The 21,435-nt window shown below is 38.2% G+C and overlaps 1 protein-coding gene and 1 long non-coding RNA gene across 2 annotated transcripts in view; one reads left to right on the top strand and one right to left on the bottom strand.

Annotated features, from left to right (window-relative positions):
* The window catches only part of LOC127974707 (E3 ubiquitin-protein ligase TRIM62), a 29,872-nt gene that overhangs the window by 4,559 nt on the left and 3,878 nt on the right, over positions 1-21,435 (bottom strand). The gene's annotated exons all lie outside the window — the stretch shown is intronic.
* Positions 20,782-21,358, top strand: LOC127974710 (uncharacterized). The gene is made up of 3 exons (XR_008157354.1): positions 20,782-20,932; positions 21,093-21,170; positions 21,301-21,358. It is a non-coding gene; the product is annotated as an uncharacterized LOC127974710 (long non-coding RNA).

The raw sequence follows: 21,435 nt of genomic DNA, 5'->3' as shown, positions 1-21,435 counted from the left end.
GCTCTCACACTCTGTAGTAACACGTTTCAAAACCTCAAATAAATAAATAAAATGAAAAAAAATTACATTACTGCTTTTTAGTTACACAACAATTAACAGGCAAGGCAATATTTAAAACTTGTTAATAGATAAAAAAAAATATTGCTGATAATAAAACGTTTTTGTAGTCCTGTTGTGTGTTTTGAGATCTGGTGGATGGTTGAGTTACTGATGTAGATACATTGTGTTTACAGCATTTTTGTTTTTAATGAGTCGAGTAATACAGTGTCCACTTACTTCAGTGCCCCTTTGAAAATATCAGTGTTGCATTTCAGCGTCACTTATAAGGTAGAATACCTTATGCTACATGTCCTGGTTACAGTTTGTGTTATACCCATGATCATAGAAATTTAACTTTTACAATTATTTCCTCAAACCAATAAATGTCCGGATTTCCTCAATTGAAAGTTGGTTTACATTTAAAAAAAGATAAGGTTAAAGATTGAAAATCTCCTGTCGATTTACATTATTAAAATGTTTGAGGTTCAATATTTGACTAACTGAATGGCAATGTGATATAATTTGCCTAGTTTATTTTATGTATTTTTAATGTAGGTCTCACACACAGCTGACAGAAACAGAAAAGACAAGCACAGGGTCGTGACAAGCAAAGTACCAAAGTCTAAAATTTAACCTCACATAAAACTTCAGCTCGTTACTTTACAAGTGCAGGCATTTGGGCATTTTAACACGGGGAGTCTATGGGATTAACTCCCTTTGCAGCCAGCCTCAAGCGGCCAGTCGATGAATTGCAGTTTTAGTCACTTCCTGGTTGGCTTCACAAGGGAGAACGGGAGGTTGCCGCTCGGTTTAGAGCCACCACAGGCTCAAAACCTGGGATGATCTGTTATACAGGCAACACCATTCATCTGTTCGCATCTGTGCATAAATTTGCAAGAAAACTCACTTCAGTACTTGTTGGTATAGGCTAGAACATAAATAAGTTTAGGTGATGTTGCTTCACAAACCATTCAGTGCATTAGTAGTATTACCTGTGTTATGTCTTTGTAACATACTCCCCGGGACCGAGTCTGGAGCAATTACCACAAAAACACCTATTATAAGATTATAAAGTGATGCACATGTTTTACATTACTTTAAAACAGGACTTATAGTTACGCCTATAGTTTAGAAAATGGTAATAAAATATGACAAGAACTCAGAGTTAAACTGTGTCTGAACAAATTAATCTTGATAATGTCAGATAACTTTGATAGAAAGGTATGTAATGGATTACAATCTATCAAAAATTCTGACATGTTAGTATGACAATATTTACACAGCTATCAATACTTTGTTGACCAGTTACCAAGCACTGCTTAATGAAAAAAACAATAATAATAAAAAAATCAAAAAAATCTATACTTATATCTGGTGTCTGAATAATTTTTGGTTTGCCTGTGGATTATTGTTAAAAAAAACAAAGTAATTCAGTCAAGAGCAGTGAGTGATTTCTTTCATTTTCTTGGATTAACATTACAGCTGCTAGTAAATTAGGCATGGTCACTTTAAGAGACAATGCATCCATTATAATGATACACGTCCGATTTCTTTCCCCACTGTTGACATAACCGAGAGTTTCTTCAAGGATACTCTCCAAGACGGATATTTTGACATAATTTTGTATGTATTTGTTGGTAAAAGAGCAAGAAGAGGCAAATTCAGTGTTCAAGCACTTTGAGATGTGTCTCCCTGCGTATGCCCTGTGCGCACAGTACACAGCACTTGGCTGCTGAATTGGGCTCTTTTACATATTTGTATGTTTACATGATTAAACTGACATGAAAGAGAGCTTGGTTCAGTGGCACAAGTACTCAGTTGAGTTTTTCCGCGTCTCGTGTTGAATGCTTTAAACTCTTTTGAATGTTTAAATTGGCAAGGCTTAAAAGCGTGTGCAAATGATATAGCTTTTGTGAAGATGCACAGCAGTGGCCAATCAACTGTCCTGAGCATCTTTTTAGGCTGGCCTCAGCCAGTCGGTTGAGATTGCTCCCCTTTTATGCAATCTCCACCTTTTCCCCACACCTTACCCCCAGTGAACAACACGCCTTTTCAGAAAGTTTTTCAAACCGGAGGTGTGGAAAAAGCACCTCTGAACTAGGGGGGTTTCATAACCCTTTAAAGAAAGTAAAGGAACTGACATCAGAATGTGTGAAAATTCACACCTATCAGTCTAAACTGGGATGATGTGTACACTGTTCTCTCTGTGGGTTGAACCAGAATGGTCAAACTGAGCTCTCACACTCTGTAGTAACACGTTTCAAAACCTCAAATAAATAAATAAAATGAAAAAAAATTACATTACTGCTTTTTAGTTACACAACAATTAACAGGCAAGGCAATATTTAAAACTTGTTAATAGATAAAAAAAAATATTGCTGATAATAAAACGTTTTTGTAGTCCTGTTGTGTGTTTTGAGATCTGGTGGATGGTTGAGTTACTGATGTAGATACATTGTGTTTACAGCATTTTTGTTTTTAATGAGTCGAGTAATACAGTGTCCACTTACTTCAGTGCCCCTTTGAAAATATCAGTGTTGCATTTCAGCGTCACTTATAAGGTAGAATACCTTATGCTACATGTCCTGGTTACAGTTTGTGTTATACCCATGATCATAGAAATTTAACTTTTACAATTATTTCCTCAAACCAATAAATGTCCGGATTTCCTCAATTGAAAGTTGGTTTACATTTAAAAAAAGATAAGGTTAAAGATTGAAAATCTCCTGTCGATTTACATTATTAAAATGTTTGAGGTTCAATATTTGACTAACTGAATGGCAATGTGATATAATTTGCCTAGTTTATTTTATGTATTTTTAATGTAGGTCTCACACACAGCTGACAGAAACAGAAAAGACAAGCACAGGGTCGTGACAAGCAAAGTACCAAAGTCTAAAATTTAACCTCACATAAAACTTCAGCTCGTTACTTTACAAGTGCAGGCATTTGGGCATTTTAACACGGGGAGTCTATGGGATTAACTCCCTTTGCAGCCAGCCTCAAGCGGCCAGTCGATGAATTGCAGTTTTAGTCACTTCCTGGTTGGCTTCACAAGGGAGAACGGGAGGTTGCCGCTCGGTTTAGAGCCACCACAGGCTGAAACCTGGGATGATCTGTTATACAGGCAACACCATTCATCTGTTCGCATCTGTGCATAAATTTGCAAGAAAACTCACTTCAGTACTTGTTGGTATAGGCTAGAACATAAATAAGTTTAGGTGATGTTGCTTCACAAACCATTCAGTGCATTAGTAGTATTACCTGTGTTATGTCTTTGTAACATACTCCCCGGGACCGAGTCTGGAGCAATTACCACAAAAACACCTATTATAAGATTATAAAGTGATGCACATGTTTTACATTACTTTAAAACAGGACTTATAGTTACGCCTATAGTTTAGAAAATGGTAATAAAATATGACAAGAACTCAGAGTTAAACTGTGTCTGAACAAATTAATCTTGATAATGTCAGATAGCTTTGATAGAAAGGTATGTAATGGATTACAATCTATCAAAAATTCTGACATGTTAGTATGACAATATTTACACAGCTATCAATACTTTGTTGACCAGTTACCAAGCACTGCTTAATGAAAAAAACAATAATAATAAAAAAATCAAAAAAATCTATACTTATATCTGGTGTCTGAATAATTTTTGGTTTGCCTGTGGATTATTGTTAAAAAAAACAAAGTAATTCAGTCAAGAGCAGTGAGTGATTTCTTTCATTTTCTTGGATTAACATTACAGCTGCTAGTAAATTAGGCATGGTCACTTTAAGAGACAATGCATCCATTATAATGATACACGTCCGATTTCTTTCCCCACTGTTGACATAACCGAGAGTTTCTTCAAGGATACTCTCCAAGACGGATATTTTGACATAATTTTGTATGTATTTGTTGGTAAAAGAGCAAGAAGAGGCAAATTCAGTGTTCAAGCACTTTGAGATGTGTCTCCCTGCGTATGCCCTGTGCGCACAGTACACAGCACTTGGCTGCTGAATTGGGCTCTTTTACATATTTGTATGTTTACATGATTAAACTGACATGAAAGAGAGCTTGGTTCAGTGGCACAAGTACTCAGTTGAGTTTTTCCGCGTCTCGTGTTGAATGCTTTAAACTCTTTTGAATGTTTAAATTGGCAAGGCTTAAAAGCGTGTGCAAATGATATAGCTTTTGTGAAGATGCACAGCAGTGGCCAATCAACTGTCCTGAGCATCTTTTTAGGCTGGCCTCAGCCAGTCGGTTGAGATTGCTCCCCTTTTATGCAATCTCCACCTTTTCCCCACACCTTACCCCCAGTGAACAACACGCCTTTTCAGAAAGTTTTTCAAACCGGAGGTGTGGAAAAAGCACCTCTGAACTAGGGGGGTTTCATAACCCTTTAAAGAAAGTAAAGGAACTGACATCAGAATGTGTGAAAATTCACACCTATCAGTCTAAACTGGGATGATGTGTACACTGTTCTCTCTGTGGGTTGAACCAGAATGGTCAAACTGAGCTCTCACACTCTGTAGTAACACGTTTCAAAACCTCAAATAAATAAATAAAATGAAAAAAAAATTACATTACTGCTTTTTAGTTACACAACAATTAACAGGCAAGGCAATATTTAAAACTTGTTAATAGATAAAAAAAAATATTGCTGATAATAAAACGTTTTTGTAGTCCTGTTGTGTGTTTTGAGATCTGGTGGATGGTTGAGTTACTGATGTAGATACATTGTGTTTACAGCATTTTTGTTTTTAATGAGTCGAGTAATACAGTGTCCACTTACTTCAGTGCCCCTTTGAAAATATCAGTGTTGCATTTCAGCGTCACTTAAAAGGTAGAATACCTTATGCTACATGTCCTGGTTACAGTTTGTGTTATACCCATGATCATAGAAATTTAACTTTTACAATTATTTCCTCAAACCAATAAATGTCCGGATTTCCTCAATTGAAAGTTGGTTTACATTTAAAAAAAGATAAGGTTAAAGATTGAAAATCTCCTGTCGATTTACATTATTAAAATGTTTGAGGTTCAATATTTGACTAACTGAATGGCAATGTGATATAATTTGCCTAGTTTATTTTATGTATTTTTAATGTAGGTCTCACACACAGCTGACAGAAACAGAAAAGACAAGCACAGGGTCGTGACAAGCAAAGTACCAAAGTCTAAAATTTAACCTCACATAAAACTTCAGCTCGTTACTTTACAAGTGCAGGCATTTGGGCATTTTAACACGGGGAGTCTATGGGATTAACTCCCTTTGCAGCCAGCCTCAAGCGGCCAGTCGATGAATTGCAGTTTTAGTCACTTCCTGGTTGGCTTCACAAGGGAGAACGGGAGGTTGCCGCTCGGTTTAGAGCCACCACAGGCTCAAAACCTGGGATGATCTGTTATACAGGCAACACCATTCATCTGTTCGCATCTGTGCATAAATTTGCAAGAAAACTCACTTCAGTACTTGTTGGTATAGGCTAGAACATAAATAAGTTTAGGTGATGTTGCTTCACAAACCATTCAGTGCATTAGTAGTATTACCTGTGTTATGTCTTTGTAACATACTCCCCGGGACCGAGTCTGGAGCAATTACCACAAAAACACCTATTATAAGATTATAAAGTGATGCACATGTTTTACATTACTTTAAAACAGGACTTATAGTTACGCCTATAGTTTAGAAAATGGTAATAAAATATGACAAGAACTCAGAGTTAAACTGTGTCTGAACAAATTAATCTTGATAATGTCAGATAACTTTGATAGAAAGGTATGTAATGGATTACAATCTATCAAAAATTCTGACATGTTAGTATGACAATATTTACACAGCTATCAATACTTTGTTGACCAGTTACCAAGCACTGCTTAATGAAAAAAACAATAATAATAAAAAAATCAAAAAAATCTATACTTATATCTGGTGTCTGAATAATTTTTGGTTTGCCTGTGGATTATTGTTAAAAAAAACAAAGTAATTCAGTCAAGAGCAGTGAGTGATTTCTTTCATTTTCTTGGATTAACATTACAGCTGCTAGTAAATTAGGCATGGTCACTTTAAGAGACAATGCATCCATTATAATGATACACGTCCGATTTCTTTCCCCACTGTTGACATAACCGAGAGTTTCTTCAAGGATACTCTCCAAGACGGATATTTTGACATAATTTTGTATGTATTTGTTGGTAAAAGAGCAAGAAGAGGCAAATTCAGTGTTCAAGCACTTTGAGATGTGTCTCCCTGCGTATGCCCTGTGCGCACAGTACACAGCACTTGGCTGCTGAATTGGGCTCTTTTACATATTTGTATGTTTACATGATTAAACTGACATGAAAGAGAGCTTGGTTCAGTGGCACAAGTACTCAGTTGAGTTTTTCCGCGTCTCGTGTTGAATGCTTTAAACTCTTTTGAATGTTTAAATTGGCAAGGCTTAAAAGCGTGTGCAAATGATATAGCTTTTGTGAAGATGCACAGCAGTGGCCAATCAACTGTCCTGAGCATCTTTTTAGGCTGGCCTCAGCCAGTCGGTTGAGATTGCTCCCCTTTTATGCAATCTCCACCTTTTCCCCACACCTTACCCCCAGTGAACAACACGCCTTTTCAGAAAGTTTTTCAAACCGGAGGTGTGGAAAAAGCACCTCTGAACTAGGGGGGTTTCATAACCCTTTAAAGAAAGTAAAGGAACTGACATCAGAATGTGTGAAAATTCACACCTATCAGTCTAAACTGGGATGATGTGTACACTGTTCTCTCTGTGGGTTGAACCAGAATGGTCAAACTGAGCTCTCACACTCTGTAGTAACACGTTTCAAAACCTCAAATAAATAAATAAAATGAAAAAAAATTACATTACTGCTTTTTAGTTACACAACAATTAACAGGCAAGGCAATATTTAAAACTTGTTAATAGATAAAAAAAAATATTGCTGATAATAAAACGTTTTTGTAGTCCTGTTGTGTGTTTTGAGATCTGGTGGATGGTTGAGTTACTGATGTAGATACATTGTGTTTACAGCATTTTTGTTTTTAATGAGTCGAGTAATACAGTGTCCACTTACTTCAGTGCCCCTTTGAAAATATCAGTGTTGCATTTCAGCGTCACTTAAAAGGTAGAATAAAAAAAGAAAGAAAAAAAACCCTAACTGCTAAATTTGTTACTTCTGGTTAGCCTAAACGTCAACGGAAGAGACTGAATAAAGCCTAAACAATCAACACCTGAACTTGACCATGATAAATGATGAGAAGGGAGTAGCACGAGAAGAATCAAATTAACAGCAAATACTGTATCAAACAGGAAAACAAGGAAAATGCTAAACATGAGGAATAAACCACATGTATACAGTATATCGTATAGATACTTTTCTTCATCATTGTGTGAAATGCAGCTGTATCATAGTGTCAGGACTAAACAGATGGTGAAATCAGACTGCATCAGAGGAAGTGAACACTAACAAGAGGAGCTGATGATGTTTAAGGGAAGAGCTGTAACCATATAAAGAAAATAAAGACTGACAGAAACAGACGATGGCTGAGAAGTGTCACATGTGTCTGCTGGGACTGATCCTTCTCTGTTCACTTCTCACAGGTAAAAGAAATCTGCATATGATCTATAAGAGAAAAGATGCATGATGTGAACAACCATCTATACAAACAATTTAGTTTAACTATTCTCACGTAGTGTCTCAAGTTTACATATCTACCATTTTATCAAGTCGTTTTCTCAGAGTCATGTGGTGTAAATACTGTTTTATTCCTTAATGCATGTTTAGTATTGTGCATATACTGCTGTCACACTCTAAATTATTTTGCAAAGCTCTATTTATGTTAAAATAATTATAAAGTAAACTTCATGTAGCATACCTTGGTTAGTTTACAAATACATGAACACATAATTTTGGATCCTTTAGCTTTCAGAGTATGTAGCCATAGCAACCTATTCTCTGAACAAAATTTGACCAGAGCTGTATTTTATATACAACATATATTTGTATTTTAATTCTAAAGCCCAATCAAAACATAAAGCAATGTTTATTTTACTCTATTTATTTTATTATCATCTTGGACAGTAATCCATACTGCATTCAAAAGGATTTTTGCAAAAAAAAAATTATTTTATTTCTATTAAAAAAACATTCATAGAGAAAAAGGTTTGGGTTAATCAGCATGGAGTTCAGGGTTTGTGTGACAGTTAGTTAACCTTGCTTTCTGCAATACCTCCCTGAACTCATGTGTTCAACACCAATTGCTCTGCCTTAATCATTTGTTTGACAAGACAAAAAAATCTATCTCATTTATTCAAACTTCTTTAACTCAACACCTTCAAGCTACAAGCTTTATAAAACACTTCAAATAGGCTTTTTAAAGCCAGCTTCAAAGTTTGTTCACAATCTTTAATTGTCTATTATTATTATTATTATTATTATTATTATTATTATTATTATTATTATTATTATTATTGTTTTTATTATTATTATTATTAATAGGTACTATTGAAGTGGATGCCAATACCAAGTTCTGCAGTTCTGGTAAAAATGTCAATCTGCCATGTAAAAATGCTCGTTCAAGCTGCACATCAACCGTTTGGATCTATAGCAGACGTTCAGAGACAGTTGAACTGGTTCATGGAGGGAAGAAGAAGAATGATATCGAGAGACATGAGAGACTGAGTCTGGGCTCTGACTGCTCTCTGAACATCAAGAATGTTACAAAAGATGATTATGGATCTTACAGCTGCCAGCAATATGTGAATGGACAACAACAAGGAACTGAGGAACGTATTTATCTGCATTTTCTTCATGGTCAGTGTTTCTTTGAATATTGTGATTATACAGGTGCATCTCAATAAATTAGAATGTTGTGGCAAAGTTAATTTATTTTCATTAATTCTACTCAAATTGTGAAACTCCTGTATTAAATTAAATGCACACAGACTGAAGTAGTTTAAGTCTTTGGTTCTTGTGATGATATTGGCTCACATTTAACAAAAACCCACCAATTCACTCATCACAACAAATTAGAATACTTCTGACCAAAAAAAAAAAAAACAACATAGTGAATTGTTGGCCTTCCGGAAAGTGTGTATTTACTGTACATGTACTCAATACATGGTAGGGCCTCCTTTTGCTTTAATGCTTCAATTCGGTGTGGCATGGAGGTGATCAGTTTGTGGCACTGCTGAGGTGGTATGGAGTCCAGGTTTCTTTGACAGCGGCTTTCAGCTCATCTGCATTTTTTGAGCTCTTGTTTCTCATTTTCCTCTTGACAATACCATAAAATACTTTTGGTGCATTTGGCAGTGTGGGCATGTGCCAAATCCCGCTGGAAAATTAAATCAGCATCTTCAAAAAGCTGGTCAGCAGAAGGAACCATGAAGTGCTCCAAAATTTCTTGGTAGGCAGTGACTTTGGTATCCAAAAAACACAGTGGACCAACACCGGCAGATGACATTGCACCCCAAATACACAGACTGTTGAAACTTTACATAATTCAAACAACTTGGGCTATGAGCTTTTTCAGCCTTCCTCCCTGGTTTCCAAATGAAAAACAAAATTTTCTCTCATCAAGAAAAGAGGACTTTGGATCACTGAGCAACAGACCAGTACTTCTTCTACTTAGCCCAGGTTAGACACCTCTGATGTTGTCTGTGGTTCAGCAAATTCCTTGTCACATCTGTGTGTGGTGGCTCTTGATGCCTTGACCCCAGGCTCAGTCCATTCTTTGTCCATTCTTCACTCAGATTCTTGAATCAATTTTGCTTATCAATCTTCATAAGGCTGCAGTTCTCTCTGTTGGTTGTGCACCTTTTTCTTCCTCACTTTTCCTTCCACTCAACTTTCTGATAACATGCTTAGATACAGCACTCTGAACAGCCAGCTTCTTTGGCAACTAATGTTTGTGGCTTACCCTCCTTGTGTTGGCTATCAATAGTCCGTTTCACACGTCGGACTTCTGTGTGAAAGCAAACACATCCCGGGATTGATTCCGAGACTGATACCGGATCGGGGACCAAGTAACATTGCCAGGTTCAGTCCCGGAACAAGCTCTGTGTGAACAAAAGATCTAATGTCGTGTCGTAGTGATGATGCACGTTATCACGTGACTCTTTCACCTGGTGTTTTGAAGGCAGATCAACATTCGCGACGAAAAAATATGTGCAAACTGTAATGAAGCAGAGATCAGTTAGTTCCTCAGTCTCCTGATGTCCCGTGTTGTTACGGGACCTTTACGGGTTGTGTGTGAATGCGCTGACATATTCTGGGTAATCACCCGCAGTGTGAAAGTGCAAAATCTAGCTACCCTGGAACAATTGCCGGGACACATTACCCGTGTATTTGCCAGAAACGCAGTGTGAAACGGGCTAATGATTGTCTTCTGGACAACTGTCAGATCAGCAGTTTTCCCCATGATTATGTAGACTAGTGAACAACACAGAGAGACCATTTTGAAGGCTCAGGAAACCTTTGCAGCTGTTCTGAGATGAGTTGATTAGCTGATTGGCATGTCATCATATTCTAATTTGTTGAGATAGTGTTTTTGTGAAAATGTGAGCCAAAATCATCACAATAAAAAGAGCCAAAGACTTAAACTACTTCAGTCTATGTGCACTGAATTTTTTAACACACAAGTTTCACCATTTGAGTTGAATTACTTAAATAAATAAACTTTTACACAACATTCTAATTTATTGAGATGCACCTGTATGGTGATTTGGTATAACAGTGGTATTGTTGTCCCTAAAAAGACTGAAATCAGGCATTTAATCTCTGTTTTATTTTCTGTTTCAGTCTCTTCATCATCCACTCAGATCAGAAGCGGCAGCTCTGTGACTCTCTTCTGTCAGTTGTATTATGATCGAGTCTCTTGTGATACTTTGGTCCGTGTTGATGAAGTCCAGCTGATCTGGGTGAATCAGGCTGGTGTGAACCTACAGACAGACTCTAGATATCAGATATCACCAGGAAACTGTAACAGCACTCTGACTACAACACTCCTGGATGAAGATCACAACACAGAGTGGAGATGTCTGATTACTCAGAGAAATGAAGCGAAGACCTCAGCCGCATATATTGTTAGGTATTCAGGTAAGATACAGAATTTCTTTAATAAGTATTGGAAGGCTCTCCAATGAGGAAACATGACATGATTGATTAATGTTCCTCCAACCTATATAGATAAATAGATCATTACCTCAAACACTGAGATGACTTCAGCTGCACACACACACACATGCTGTTAAAAACACAATGTATTTATGCATGTCTTATTTATGTCACATTATTTTTTAAATGAACTGATGACCAGGATACACAGATACAGCTAACAGTACATCAGAGACTGTAGACTTTATGACTGATGGATCAATATTCAGAGGTATGAAATGGCTTTTTTATGGACTAAAACTAAAATTTGAATTTGAAAACAGCTTGTCAGTAATTGTTCATTGCTTCATACCCTGTTAATAAACAATTTACAGTTTTACAGATTCATTCTGGGCTTTCTCTCTATCATCTGTCCATAGACAGTGATTGTGCAGCAATTCTTAGAAATGTAATATTTATATAATATCTTTTTTATTTAATCATTTGTTGATTGATTTATGGAATTACATTTGTTTCAATAATAATGAACGAAACTTTATAAAACTGAATGTAACTTTTCAGAAACTATCAAAAATATGCCATTACAAAAAAAGGAAAAAAACAATGAAAATGAAAAAAGTGAACTCAGTTGCAAAAATGTAACAGTCTCTTCAAATATGCTTCATTCTTTGTTAATGATTTTCAAAAAGATTTGTTTTTGCTAATCGTGGATTCTGAATTCATTGCCACAGATTTTGCTTACAGTTCACAGTTTTTTGTTTGGTGTTTTGACACAAACCTCTCATGGGGGCGGGCTTAACAGTGATCTACTCTGATTGGATAGTGAGCTTTTGATGGACAGGTGCTCTCTGACCGGGAAGTACAGACGTCACTCAGTGGCGTGCATATTGAAAAGCTCTCGTGATTGTGATTTGTATTACTAAATATGTAAATAATATTTGACCTTGTCTCAGTCTGTAAAGATGAGCTCTTGTCCTTCAAGGCAGCTTGAAGTAAGCTTGTGGTACTGAATGACAATAATAACCCACAACAAACCGTTGCACACTGTTACATGAAAAATTGTATCGTTGTTATTGGTTACTTCAGTAACACAAGCTTACTTCAAGCTGCCTTGAAGGACAAGCGGAGGAGGAAAATGATGCCGCTCCGTGTCTCTGTCTTCTGAAAGCTCATCTTTACTGAGACGATCGAAGGTCAAATCTTATTTATATATTTAGTAACGCACAACGTATTGCATACAAATCACTGCGAGAGCTTTTTTTTTCTTTTTCTATTTTTATTAATGCAGAGAACAAAAACATACAAAGGTTTAAACATACATCACATAATATCCACCATGAAAAAAAAAATCTAAACAAAATTAAACAAGGAGTTCAAACAGAGGCAAACAGAGAAGACATGTTTACAGTTGGAGAATTTGCATTTGTGAATGTGAAATTTGTTTAGGAAATTTTTTAATTAATAACAAAACTGTTATTTTCGTTTGTGGGGTCAGAGTCATAATACCCAAATATAATTTTTTACATATGTACTGAGAAGCCTGGCAAAATCTTACACTTGACAAACACACTAATGTCATCCCAAAGTTTCTGAGTGTATGACATGACCAAAATAAGTGTACAGTTTCTTCAAAAGTCGAACAAAAAAGAGCATGTTAGATCAATGTCAGATTTACATCTTTGTTATAACTTCTTCACAGGGTACAACCTGTGTATGAGCTTAATAAATGTCTTTCACTTTGTCTGTGAAAAAAAAAATTTGCGGTAGAGACCAGATTTAATCTCCGCGAGAGCTTTGCAATATGCGCGCCACTGAGTGGCGTCTGTACTTCCCGGTCAGAGAGCACCTGTCCATCAAAAGCTCACTATCCAATCAGAGTAGATCACTGTTAAGCCCGCCCCCATGAGAGGTTTGTGTCAAAACACCAAACTAAAAACTGTGAAAGGTAAGCAAAATCTGTGGCAATGAATTCAGAATCCACGATTAGCAAAAATGACTCTTTGAAAAACATTAACAAAGAATGAAGCATATTTGAAGAGCCTGTTAAATTTGTGCAACTGAGTTCACTTTTTTCATTTTCATTTTCATTTCTTTTGTAATAGCATATTTTTGATAGTTTCTGAAAAAGTTACATTCAGTTTTATAAAGTTTCATTCATTATTATTGAAACAAATGTAATTCCATATTGATTGATTCATGAATTATAATATATTTTATACACTAGATTTTTTTAAATTATCATTGTAGTATTATTAGTACATTAGTCATTTACTGATTGATTGATTGATTGATTGGTTCATGAATTATAATATATTTTATACACTAGATATTATAGTATTATTAGTATTCAATGTATTTTTTAATTGTTTAATAGATCTGGCCAACAAAATAAATAAATAGGCATGTAGTTCTCACACACAGTTGACAGAAACAGAAAAGACAAACACAGGGTCGTGATAAGCACAGTATCAAAGTCTAAAACTAAACCTCACTTAAAACTTTAGCATGTTACTTCACAAGTGCTGGCATTTTCCATGAATGCAAATCTTGTTTCACTTTTGCTGAATTTTACAATGTGTGTTTTGTCATATTCTTCACCTGGTTTGATGGATCCCAGCATCTCCTTCCACACAAAGAACTGCAGGTGAGTTTCATGAGGGCCGAGAAAGAGAGAGTCGATTAAATGAATCATTATGACTTGACTATGCATGGTTTTTGCATCTCTACAATACGGTGCATCTGAACTAATTTCCTCCAGCCTATATAGATAAATAGATCATTACCTCAAACACTGACAGGGCTGGACTGGGACAAAAAAAGGGCTCTGGCATTTTTGCTCAGACTGGCCCACCACAATCGGTCAGACACAACCAACCAGTACACCATCCTTGCGGTCGCTGTAGATATGCATATCTACCGTTCTATTCCCAAAAACCCCTACAAAGCTGAGAACTAAGTGCCATGGACCAGTGTACTCACTCTCTCTTGACTGACTCCCTGGTGATCAAAGGTGCTCTCCTCCACTGCTAACTAAACCTGGGTTGACTATAGAGAAGGACAGAGAGACAGAGATAATTAAATTGTTGGAAGAGTTATTAAAAGTACACTTAGTAAGAATCCATTTTGGTTATATAGTCCTGTATTCTTGAAGAGCAGGATTTCTAGATGGACAATGTGCTCCATGTTATAAAAGCTAGGTAATCCTTTAGAACCCAATAACATGTGGATGTAGAATTCTGCTAATTCTAAAAAGAAATGTTTTTTTTCCCAATGAACCAGACAGCAGAAAAACTAGTTTCCAATTGCAAGTATAGGCTACTTTGTTTTAAAGAGCACAAACCCCTCTTTTATATGACACCAAACAACAATACCTCTCATTGTTGAGATACTTCCCATAAAAAAAAAGAAAATGAAACTATACTACCAAATTACTCATACAAAACGTCCTAATAATATATGTGATATTCATATTATTCACTCACCATTAATATTGCATATTAATGATATTGTAAATTAATTAGAAACATGAGAAAATATCTACTTCGTTGAATATACAGCTAAACAAAAATATACAGCTTTCAAAATGCAAGGCGGGTTTTATTCCCCAAATATCATGTGTTAGCAACCTCTATTCCAACGTGTAACTCGTCGTGGGCAACTCTCTCTCAGCCATACGCAGCCATTTTGATTAATAATTAAAATAATCAAATGGCATAATTTTTAATTTTTCTAGAGAAGGGCTGAACGGCCGTTATGGGGTTTAAAGGGTTAACATTAGAATAGTCAGCCGAAGTTCACTTGAATAAGTTAACTCTGCTAACCTAGCTACAAAAACAATGCAAAATAGCTCATGCTGTGTTATTTGACTTTAGCTGAGTGGCTAGTGCAGTAGGTGACAAGCTGACAAACTTTATAATAGCGACAAGGATTATGTTGTCTTATAATATTAATTAATTTAGGTAACGTTAAATCATCACACTATCCTCCTGCACCCGCCCTGATTAACACTCCCTCCCTGTTAATGAAGTGAAGTGACATTCAGCCAAGTATGGTGACCCATACTCAGAATTTGTGCTCTGCATTTAACCCATCCGAAATGCACACACACACAGAGCAGTGAGTGTGAACACACACCCGGAGCAGTGGGCAGCCATTTATGCTGCGGCGCCCGTGGAGCAGTTGGGGGTTCAATGCCTTGCTCAAGGGCACCTAAGTCGTGGTATTGAAGGTGTAGAGAGAACTGTACATGCACTCCCCCCACCCACAAATCCATCCGGCCCAAGACTAGAACCCACAACCCTTCGATTGGGAGTCCAACCGTCTAACCATTAGGCCACGACTTCCCCAAATTAATCATGTAGCTACCATGCTTACCGTTTCTATTACACTCTCCTGCTCACTCTGTCTCTCCTTGACTTCACTATTAGACACCTGCTCCTCCTGCTCCACCTGCTGCCATGGCTAGTCACCTCCATGTGCTATATTCACCTGTTTTTGTAAAATGTTGTCTGCTACTGTAATGTATTGTGTTGGTGCTTTTTGTATACAGATCAGTATTATCTGCTTTTCGGTGCTGTTCAGTAAAATCAGCTATGGTGCAGTTACACTCGCTGACTTTATTGTCTCCAGTATCTTACATGGTGTCAGAAGTGTAACATGGCTTCCCCACAATTTGAGCACCCAAAGATTGAGTGGGAGGCTGCAGATTTATACCAGGAATTCGACCGTTTTCGGAGCCATGTCACGTTTGTTTTTGATGGACCACTATCCGAACTAACCGCAAAGCAGCAAGCCGGCTGGCTGGGTACGTGGATAGGTGGATAGGTGGTCAAGGCAGAGAAATTTAAAAACGCTCAACTGGGCTGTAGGTGAGAAAGAAGATCCCGGTAAACATCCCGATCACAAATGGAACGAGGACAAATGCCCAGCCAAGGGCTCAACGTGCTCATACTGCCACAAGCCCAACCACTGGATGGCAGTGTGCCGTAAACGTGCTGTTCACACACTGAATGTTGAAAAGCTGGAGGAGTCTGATGATGAAATACTTAACATTAGCCTAACAGACGTTGTCCATCCAGCAGCTGCATTAACTGTGGACAAATGGTCCGTGCATTTGATGATACTTTCACAGAGAGTCCAGTTCAAGATAGATACTGGAGTCAAGTGTAACACATTGACTCTTGACAGCTACCAGCAACTTATGCACACGGGTGAATTAAAGCGTTCTAACAAGCTGTTGCGCTCCTACTCTAATCATAAGCTCAAACCAGTCGCAGCTGCAGATTTATCAGTGCACTATAAACAGTGTGTCACTGATGCAGAGTTTGAAATTGTGGATATTGCACAGGAAAGTGTGCTCAGCGGGGCCACGGCTGAAGCTTTGGGTTTGATAGCAAGGCTGAGCTCTGTACAAAATGTTGCTGAGGCTGACTCACCTCTGGAGGGCATTCTTGAACAAGATATTGTTCCTCAAGGCCTTCGTGACTTTCCTGAGCTAATACGGACCACAGGGACTCTACCAGGGAAGTACACAATCAAAATAGAGCCCAATGCTAAAGGTGTTGTCCACCCTGTGCGCAGACAGCCAGCTGCACTCAAGGGACAGATTGTCAAAAAACTGCATGAAATGGAGGAAAATGGCTATATAAAAAGGTCGAGCAGCCCACTGAGTGGGTCAGTTTAATGGTGGCAGTCTCTTGGGGAGACAAGTTAAGAATTTGCATAGACCCCAGCGATTTAAATAAGGTAATTAAAAGAGAACATTACCCCATGCGCACTGTTGAAGAAGTTGTGTCATCTATGCCTGGAGCACATATATTCTCAGTTCTCGATGCCAAGTCGGGTTTCCTCCAGATCGAGTTAGATGAGGTATAATCGTTCCTAACAACCTTCAATACACCCATTGGTAGGTTTAGGTGGTTGAGGCTACCGTTTGGAATTAAATGTGCTCCTGAGATCTATCAGAGGATCATGGATGGCATGCTGGAGGGCATTACGGGAGCAGTGGCCATTATGGATGACATCTTGATTGCTGCCCCCACTGTGAAGCTGAAATCCTATGCAAAGTCATCGAGAGAGCAACAAGCTACAACTTGAAGCTTAATTTCAATAAGTGTTGCATTCGGCAGAGCCAAGTCCCATATATTGGCCATTTACTCACTGCAGAAGGTCCTGAAGCCTGACCCAGCCAAGGTCCAAGCAGTCAGGGGCATGCCAGAACCTGTGGACAAGGAAGGAGTGCGCAGATTTTTGGGGTTTGTGACTTATTTGTCAAAATTCATACCAAATCTCAGCGAAGAAGATGCACTGCTGCGTCAGCTCCTGAAAAGTAATGTGGAGTTTGCGTGGCAAGCTGCTCAGGAAAGAGCTTTTGCAAGGCTCAAAGAACTGTGTTCACACCCCCCCATACTGAAGTACTTTGACCCATCAGGGCCAGTTGAAATTTTCTGTGATGCAAACAGCAGTGGATTAGGTGCTGTGCTTTTGCAGGACGATCACCCTGTTGCATTCTCTTCCAGGTCTCTGACCGATGCCGAGACCCGCTATGCACAAATAGAAAAGGAAATGCTTTCTATCGTCCATGCATGCACAAAATTTCATCACTACATCTTTAGAAAGTCGGTCACTGTGTATAATGACCACAAACCACTGGTGGACATCTTTAAGAAATCATTGCTTGCCACCCCCATTCGCATACAGAGAATGCGCCTGCGCATCCAATGGTATGATTTGACTGTCAGGTACAGGAAAGGAAAAGATATGGAGCTGCCTGACACACTTTCCAGGGCGCAACTGTCACACAATACTCCAGAGTTGGAACAATTGGAGTGTGTATCCATGCTGAACTATGTGGCTGTAAGTGAAGAGAAGTATGCTGAGCTACAGGAATGCACAAAAAAAGAGCTGAGCACTTTACAACACATCATCCAGCAAGGTTGGCCAGAGCACAGGAGAGATGCCCCAGCTACGGTTCAGCCATATTGGGACTCAAAAAGCCAACTGACCATATGTGATGGAGTGGTGTACAAAGGGCTGAAAAGCAAGCAGAGAGCGCGGGAAGTACTCTACTGACCGGGCATGAGCGCAGAGATAGAAGAGGTGGTGAAGAATTGCAGCAAATGTGCAGAGTTCCAAAACAAACTACCAAGATTGCCTCTAAAGCCAACTGAAACCCCAGAACTGCCATTTGAGCTAGTGGCCTCAGACATCTTTGAATTTGATGGCAAACATTTCGTTCTTCTCGTAGATTACTTTTCAAAATACATTGAAGTGGACGATCTTAAAGATCAGAGAAGTCGTACTGCCATTGAAATATTGAAATCACAGTTGTCATGGGATTCCTACTGTCTTACGAACAGACAATGGGCCCCAGTATGCGTCAGAGGAATTCAGAGATTTTTGTAAGAGCTATGGCATATCACATCTCACATCATCACCTCACACACCTCACTCAAATGGAGAAGCCGAGCATGCAGTACAAACGGTGAAAAGGCTTTGGAACAAAGCACCAGACAGACATTTGGCATTGTTGGACTACAGAACAACCCCCCTAGAGACAGTAGAGTTGTCCCCAGCACAGCTGCTCATGGGCAGAAGACCCAGAAACAAACTCCCTACAGCTCAACAGCTGCTTATCCCAAAGGCCTACAACTCTTTGAAAATCAGACACCTGCTCAATAGGTCCAAAGCTTCCCAGAAGTACTACTATGACAAAGGCAGGACAATGCAAACTCGCCCTGCGCTGGTGCCAGGCGAAGAAGTCAGAATGCAGCCCTACCCCGGTCATGCCAAATGGTCTCCAGCTGTTGTCGTCCAGCGTCACAGCAGCACACCCAGGTCTTACATCGTTAACTCTGGTGGTGTGGAGTTCCGCCAGAACAGTCAGCACCTTCACAAAAGCACTGCAAGGGCGAATCAGTCCCGTCACCTCATGCAAAATGAGCCTTGGGAGGAATTGCCTGATGCTCTTCCAGAACAAGAAGAACTGATTCGTCCCCTAGTAGGGACTTCAGCATCACCTTATAAGGAACCCCTGAATGTGGATAAACCTCAGCCCTGTCTGCCCTACATCACTAAGCATGGCAGAGTGGTTAAGCCTCCTGAAAGACTGAATTTGTAGCCCATTAGCCCATGAGTGAAATAATCCAGTAGGCTTAACTGTTTTGTTGATAGCATTCAATTGTTGGTAATTAACAAGTTGCTTCTGAATAGTTAAAGAAGTATGTCAAGTGTGGCACCTTTGTTTAATTTCATTGTTCTACCATTTACGTTGTTACGTTGTCTACGCCATCGCTTTTTGTATACAGATCAGTATTATCTGCTTTTCGGTGCTGTTCAGTAAAATCAGCTATCGTGCAGTTACACTTGCTGTCTTTATTGTCTCCAGTATCTTACAACTGTAGGCTTGGAAACTGAAGCTACAGCGGTAAACATGTCGGTTATTTTTGCACATGTTGAATTTTTATTTTTTTGGCCCGCTACTTCTCCGCACCCCCCTTGCTTTTGCTTCTCAATCCTAAAGATTTCTGTCTCTGAGCCACTGACTGCATCTGACACAAGATACAGAGGGGTAGGGGTGGAGCCTGTTAAGAGATGATTGGGCCAGCCCAGTGTCAGTATGGAAAACGAACCAATGGGCCACTGTCCCTGCTTTATGGCCCGGTCGTTGGCCAATAAAAAAAAAATCATATTATATCGACCGGCCCCTATGTGCGTCAGCCCACCGGGCATTTGCCCGGCATGCCAGATTACCAGTCCAGCCCTGAACACTGAGATAACTTCAGCTGCACACACACACATACTGTTAATAACACAATGTATTTATGCATGTCTTATTTATGTCACATTATGTTTGAACTGAACTGATGACCAGGATACACAGATCCAGCTGACAGTGCATCAGAGACTGTAGACTTTATGACTGATGGATCAATATTCAGAGGTATGAAATGGGTTTTTATGCACTAAAACTAAAATTTGAATTTGAAAACAGCTTGTCAGTAATTGTTCATTGCTTCATACCCTGTTAATAAACAATTTACAGTTTTACAGATTCATTCTCGGCTTTCTCTCTATCATCTGTCCATAGACAGTGATTGTGCAGCAATTCTTAGAAATGTAATATTTATATAATATCTTTTTTATTTATTCATTTGTTGATTGATTGATTCATGAATTATAATAGATTTTGTACACTAGATGTTTTAATTATCATTGTAGTATTATTAGTATAAGTATTTAATGTATTTTTGAATTGTTTAATAGATCTGGCCAAAAAATGAATAAATAGGCATGTAGTTCTCACACACAGTTGACAGAAACAGAAAAGACAAACACAGGGTCGTGACAAGCACAGTATCAAAGTCTAAAACTAAACCTCACTTAAAACTTTAGCATGTTACTTCACAAGTGCTGGCATTTTCCATGAATGCAAATCTTTTTTCACTTTTGCTGAATTTTACAATGTGTGTTTTGTCATATTCTTCACCTGGTTTGATGGATCCCAGCATCTCCTTCCACACAAAGAACTGCAGGTGAGTTTCATGAGGGCCGAGAAAGAGAGAGTCGATTAAATGAATCATTATGACTTGACTATGCAGATAAATTGATCATTACCTCAAACACTGAGATGACTTCAGCTGCACACACACACATGCTGTTAATAACACAATGTATTTATGCATGTCTTATTTATGTCACATTATGTTTGAACTGAACTGATGACCAGGATACACAGATACAGCTAACAGTGAATCAGAGAATGTAGACTTTATGACTGATGGATCAATATTCAGAGGTATGAAATGGGTTTTTATGCACTAAAACAAACATTTGTATTTGAAAACAGCTTGTCAGTAATTGTTCAATTGTTCATACTCTGTTAATAAGCTATTTACAGTTTCACAGATTAATTCTCTGCTTTCTCTCTATCATCTGTCCACACATCTGTTCTGCAGTAATTTTAATTATTGTTGAGATTGCAGTGTTTGCGGCTCCTACTGTGATTCTCCTTCAGAGTCTCTGTACAAGAGCTGGTGAGTTTTGAACATCACAGAATCTGATGATCCACATTGATCTTTAACAATCTGCTAAATAAATAAACAGATAAATAACTTATTGGAGAGGTCAGTAAATTATTTTTATTGATTTATTTCACTTATTTAGGAAGGAACAACTCTCACCACCCAAAGGAAATAGAGATGTCTACAGTATTATAATGAAATAGCCTTTATAAATGTACTATTTATAAAAAGATTCCAGCACAATTTATTTTAAAGCTTATGGATATTTTAGATATTT

This window comes from Carassius gibelio, chromosome B16 (genome assembly GCF_023724105.1).
Source record: "Carassius gibelio isolate Cgi1373 ecotype wild population from Czech Republic chromosome B16, carGib1.2-hapl.c, whole genome shotgun sequence".
Classification (NCBI taxonomy): Eukaryota; Metazoa; Chordata; class Actinopteri; order Cypriniformes; family Cyprinidae; genus Carassius; species Carassius gibelio.
Note: the sequence above shows the minus strand (reverse complement) of the source record. Positions and strands in the feature narration are given on the sequence as shown.